At 36.5% G+C, this 6,176-nt stretch overlaps 1 pseudogene; it reads right to left on the bottom strand.

Annotated features, from left to right (window-relative positions):
• Positions 1-3,610: 3,610 nt before the first annotated feature.
• LOC111738870 lies at positions 3,611-3,729 on the bottom strand (annotated as a pseudogene).
• Positions 3,730-6,176: the final 2,447 nt, after the last annotated feature.

Raw genomic sequence — 6,176 nt, forward strand, 5'->3', positions numbered from 1 at the left:
TGTGCTTATGCCAGGGTCTGTGCATCTCTTCTCTTTAATAAGTGACAGCTCCTGCCTTTGCCCTTCCTCTTTAAATTCAGGGACAGAATATACATGCCTGCGTTGGAAATGGGGACTCTTGAAAGCCTGGCTAAAGAGTTAGGACTTGAATTTCTTTTTCTCCATCCCCAGCACTGAAGTCTTACTCAACTCCAGCTGAGCAATGAGGCTGGCAGGGTTGCCTCACTTCTAGAAGGCAGGCTTCAGCCTTCCTGGCCCAAACCCACTTCCTGTCCTTGTGCCGCTTTTGTCAGAAGGTGATTCTCATGCTTCCTGTTGACTTCTGCTTCGTTTCAGCTGGTTCAGAGCTGGCCCCTGTGCGCTGCTGTTCATGTGATCAGTGAGGCCTGGGACACGGGACCAGGTACACTGGGGTAGTGGGGGGGTCTGCTCAGAGAAAGTCTGGGCTAGGTGAGGGCCAGCCTGAGACATACCAGAGTGGGGGCCTCCTGATGGTCTGGAGGACCCTGTCTGTCTATGCAGTAGGGGAGTGTCAAAGGCTAAGGTTAGTTTGTGCAGTTAGTTATGTCCCTGTGGGGGTGACACCAGGTATTTGCTTTGGTGGCTTCCTAAAATCCCATTGTCCACATCTCTCTAAGATCTCGTCAGCTTGATGTGGTTTTCCATTTCTTGGGCTGCCCAGGTTGCAGAGAGGGCTTCATCCTCTTTGAATTCAGACAGGTTTATCTGGGTCTGACTGAGACATGGTTGGTGTGAGGCTTGAAATTGCACTGAGCTGAACAAGTTAGAGGTTTATGATTAAGTCCTGGCTCCTTATTTTACTTATGGACAAGTCACTTCCCTTTCCTCTGAACCTGTTTCCTCATCTACAAAATGGCAAAATATCCCTATTTTGTGGGATTTTTGTGATGCTTAAGTAGGTCAATGATTGTGAAAGTGTTTTGTTAACTGAGAGATGGTATTCTTCAGGGTTTGAGCTTACTTTTATTTCATTTTCTAAATGGAACCAGACTCTTTTTAATGATAATACGATAGTTGAAAAAATCCAAACAATGCAGAGAAAGTGAAAAGTTTTATAATTCCATCCCCGAAGATTACTGTCGACACATTGGTGTATAGACTTTTAGACTAAAACGATTAACAATTTTTTTATTGTGGTATAATATACATAACATAAAATTTACCATTGGTGAGTGTACAGTTCATCACTACCATCCGCCTCTAGAACTTTTTCATCTTCCTAAAGGGAAACTCTATACTCATTAAACAATAACTCCTCACTCTCCTCTTCACCCAGGCCCAGATGACCACCATTCTACTTTCTGTCTCTATGAATCTGACCACTTTAGGTACCTTGTATAAGTGGAATCATATAGTATTTGTCTTTTTGTGACTGCCTTATTTTGCTTAGCAAAATGTCTTCAAGGTTCACCTGTGTTGTAGCATGTGTCAGAATTTCCTTCCTTTTTAAGGCTGAATAATATTCCATTGTATGTATATATCGTATTTTGTTTATCCATTCATCTGTTGATGGACATTTGGGTTGTTCTACCCTTTAGCTATTGTGAATAATGCTGCTATGAACATTGGTGTGCAAATATATCTGTTTGAGTTTTTGAATTCTTTTGGATGTATACTCACAAGTAGATTTGCTGAATCATATGGTAATTCTATTTTTAATTTTTTGAGGAAACTTCATACTGTTTTCCATAGTGGCTGCACCATTAACATTCTTACCAGCACTGCACAAATATTCCAATTTCTCCACATCTTCATCAACACTTGTAATTTCCTTTTTCTTTTCTTTTCATTTTTTTTTTTTTTGACAGTAGCCATCCTAATGGGTATGCAGTGGTATCTCGTTGCATTTTGATTTCCATTTCCCGAATGATTGGTGATGTGGAGCATCTTTTCACGTGCTTATTAGCCATTTGTGTATCTTCTTTGGCAAAATGTCTATTCAAGTCCTTGTAGACTTTTAAAACAAATATTTTTATGTCAAACTCTGCTCACTATTCTGTAAGCTTTTTCTTTTAATAAATCTCTTGAGTATCATCTCACATTAATTTATAAATATCCACCTTGTCTTTCTTAACAGCTGCATAGCATTTCGGTACAGGGATGTACCATAATTTATTAAACCAGTCTCCTGCTGATGGGTGTTTAGGTTGTTTCCAATTTATTGGTATAATAATAATCAATGCCACAGTAAACATAATTGAACATACATCTTTGCATATAATCATTATTTCCATAGGATAAATCCTTACAAGTTAATTTCTGGGTAAAAAGTTATACACATATTTATAGTTTTGATTCAATTTCCCAAATTGTTCTAATAAGTGTCATACCACTTTATCATTTTACATTTCATATCCACTTTTATTAAAACAACACAAAGCTTGCAATGAAAAATAGCAATTCCCTGTCCCACCTCCCACTTCCAAGTTCTCTCTGTCAGAGACAAACATTTTCAATTATCTTAGTTTCTATTTCCAAATAAAGTGCCTATATGACTATTTTTTCTATTTTTGTCACTATCTATTGATTTATTATTATGAAAGGTAATATAGCACTGTTACATCACACTATCCACATTATTGCTCCCCATCTTAATATGATTATAACACAAATTTTGGTTGAATCAATATTCATGTTTATGTTATATATGTAAGCATTGTTTTCTGAGCTACATGGCATTATTATTATTATTATTATTGCCTTTCCTTTGCCTATTTCTCCCCCTTAGAGTTGACAGTTGTCTCAGTTTTTCATTTCCTTAATTTTTATATACATATCACTGAATCTTCTCCCATAGCGATATTAAATTGGTGGTAATGTGATAGACATATCAGATAATTTCTCAATTTCTATCTTTTATTCCTCAGACACATCTCCCTGTAGCCTCATCCTCCTGCTCCAGTTTGGGCTGGTTGTTCTCTCGTCCCGCTGCTCAGTGTTGTCTTGGCTCATCCCTAACATCGTCTTAGGAATTCCTTTTTCACTCTCCTATGTGGTTCCTTTCTTCTTTGACCCCAATTTCATTTTTTTTGTTGCCATTTTGCATTTTAAAAATTGTGATAAAATACACATAACAAAAAGTTTATCATTTTAACCTTTTTTAAGCGCTCAGCTCATTGGCATTAAATACATTCATACTGTTACGCAAACATCACCACCATCCATCTCTAGAACTTTTTTCTTCCTAAACTGGGTTTCTGTACCCATTAGACACTAACTGCCCAGCCCCTGACAGCACCCTTTTACTTTCTGTCTCTATGATTTTGAGAAGAATCATATAGTATATGTCCTTTTATGGGGATCTCACATTTTCTTCTTTATTTACTTCCTTATTTAGGTGGCATACATTTCCTAATACATAAGAAAAATTTTTGAGGTTTCTACTGTTTGAAAACAGCCTGTATTTTATCCTTATACTTGTTTAAAGGTCTGGCTAGGGTCTGGCTAGATTTAGAATACTGGATTGGAAATAATTTTCCCTTGAAATTTCATTTATTTATTTATTTATTTATTTATTTATGTGAGGCAACCCTTGGTTGACCTCACAGATTGCAAGTTTACAATCCCTTATTTTTTTATTTAGTTTTTATACCTATAGCACCTGGTCTTCCTAGGTAGTCTCCCATTCAAGTACTAACCAAGTCAGACCCTGCTTAGCTTCCAAGATCAGACAGGATCAGGCTTGTTCAGGGTAGCATGGCTGTAGAACTTCTCTTGTAGTTTTAAAGGCAATACTTCATTGTCTTCAAGCTTCTAGTTTATTGTTGAGAAGTCTTATGTTATTCTGATTCTTGATCTTCGTGACTTGGTTTTATGTCTACAGACATTTTTAAGATTCTCTCTTTATCCTTGGGGTTCCGAAATTTCATTGGTGGGTATTTTTTCATTTATGGTGCTGTATACTCAGGAGACCCTTTCTATGAAAGTACTAATATTCAATTCTGAAAAAATTTCTTGAATTATAATTATCTTAAAAATAATTTATTATTCTTCTTGTTTTCTGTTCCCTCTTTCTGGAACTCCTCATATTTTGATGTTGGACTTTGGGTTTATCCTCTCATTTTCTTCCTTTTAATTGCTTATTTGGGAAATCTGTTTTTTGTTCTACTTTTGGGGAGATTTTCTCAATTTTATGGTCAGACGCTTCAGCTGAATAGTTTTATTTTAACCCTCATTAAAAAAATATTCTTGTTCTTCCTCCTTTTGTAGCCCCATGTTCTTGTTTCATGGATATAATATCTTTATTTCTCTAAAGATATTAAAATTTTTCTTTTTCTAGCTTGCTTCTGCTCCCTGCATTGTATTTATTATTCCTGAATTTCTTTTATCGTATCTTTCACATTGGAGGCTTTCTTAAATATTTGATTCCTTGTCGAATGTTCATTTTTATGATCAAGGAACTAGGTGCTGGTTGGAGGTCCTCTCTCTTGCGCGTGCTCTCTCTCTCTCTCTCTCTCTATTTGGGATGGGGTGCTTGTTGGCTGTTTGGCCTCTCTGTGGGGTAATCAAGGGGGCATACCAGACCATGTGGTTGGGAGACCTCTCTGGAGCCTATTGAGTTCTTTTGTGTAAAACACTCTGGTCTCCTGCCTGGATGCTACAGTCCAGGCTGCCAGAATTCTGAGAGGCCATTGGGGAAGGAAGCTTGGGTCTCATCATTCAACATGTAGTCTTTGAAGAATCCTCCTTCCCTCTATCCTGCTTCCCTGATCTTTAGAGTGTAGTAATTTAGCCTTGCCCTCTATATGCCAGTGTCCCCAGATCTGAAGCTTCTCTGGTTTAGTTTCTCCTGAAGATAAACCTCTTCTTCTTGCTTGTGTGGGAGAGAGATAAATGCCTTGGTTTGTCAATTGCCCTGGCTATGAAGGCCATGTCTAAGTGCTTTGTAAATACATCATACTTCCTGTTTTTAGCCCCACCCAACCCTGCCTTCTGATGTAGCTAGCACCTCCAATTCCTGAGCCTTTCTGGGGTTCAGAGGCACAGCACTGCTTACTTCTGGTTGGCATTAAGTTTGCAGTCTTCTCTAATCCACCCATTAGCTGCCACTCAATTTCCACCTTCCAAGATTCTGTTGACATCTCTTGTCCACTGTTGCCTCCTCTTCTGTTCTCTGTCCTTGTGGCGTTCACTCTTTTAAAATACTTACCCTGTCTTTTTTTGTGCTGTTTCAGGAAGAATTAATGATACATGTATTCAATCCATCGTGGTAACTGAGATGGTTATAGCATTTTCATTTCAAACAGCATTGTCCAAGAGTATTGGCTTCCTCACACTTTTACCAGCACTGGGCATTATCATTTGTTTTAAACTTTGCTAATTTGATAAACAAAAAGTGATCTTTGTCACTTTAATTTACATTTTTAGAAGTTAATAATATGTTCTTTTTATGTGTTTATTGGCCATTCGCGTGCCTTTTATTTATATCCTTTGCTCATTTTTCTGCTGGGGTAGGAAAATTGTTAAATTTTCAATGTATAGCCAGCTCTATAAAGAAGTTTAAGGTCAATCCCTTATTTTCTTGTATATGCAGTCTCAAAGTACAGGCTTCAGAAAATAGCAATTCTTAATGACTATGTCTAAAATTTTTGATGATTTTTTTTCCTTTCTTAATTATAAAAGTAATCTGTAGAAATTTTCTGTAGAATATTTGGAAAAAACAGATCAAGACAAAAAAAGAAAATATAGATCACCCAGAGATAGCCACCAGTTATAAATATATCCTTCCAGTCTTTTATTCTGTGGGTATGTCCATATAAAAATAAAGCAGAGTCATTTTATTTTGTATTCATGCTTTCGATTTACTAAATCATAATTTGTTCTATTATTATACATTGTTCTATGACATCATCATTAGTGGCTATGTGGTATTCCATTTTGCGGATATATGATCATTTATTTAGTCAATACTCTATTGATGGATATTTAGGTTCTTATTGAGTAAAATTATAATTTATAAGTTTCTTTTGATCATGAAGCCATCTAACCTTATTTCTACTGTGTATTACTTAGCAATCTCTTTTTTTTTGGGGTGGGGGAAGGATAAAGATAAACTTTAATGCTTTTCTGGTTAAATTATTACTAATCCCAAATTAATGAATACAGACTCATGGAGATTTTCTAGCACTTTCTGTCTTTTTTTCTGTGTTCCTCAA

Source organism: Pteropus vampyrus, unplaced genomic scaffold (genome assembly GCF_000151845.1).
Source record: "Pteropus vampyrus isolate Shadow unplaced genomic scaffold, Pvam_2.0 Scaffold44, whole genome shotgun sequence".
Taxonomy (NCBI): Eukaryota; Metazoa; Chordata; class Mammalia; order Chiroptera; family Pteropodidae; genus Pteropus; species Pteropus vampyrus.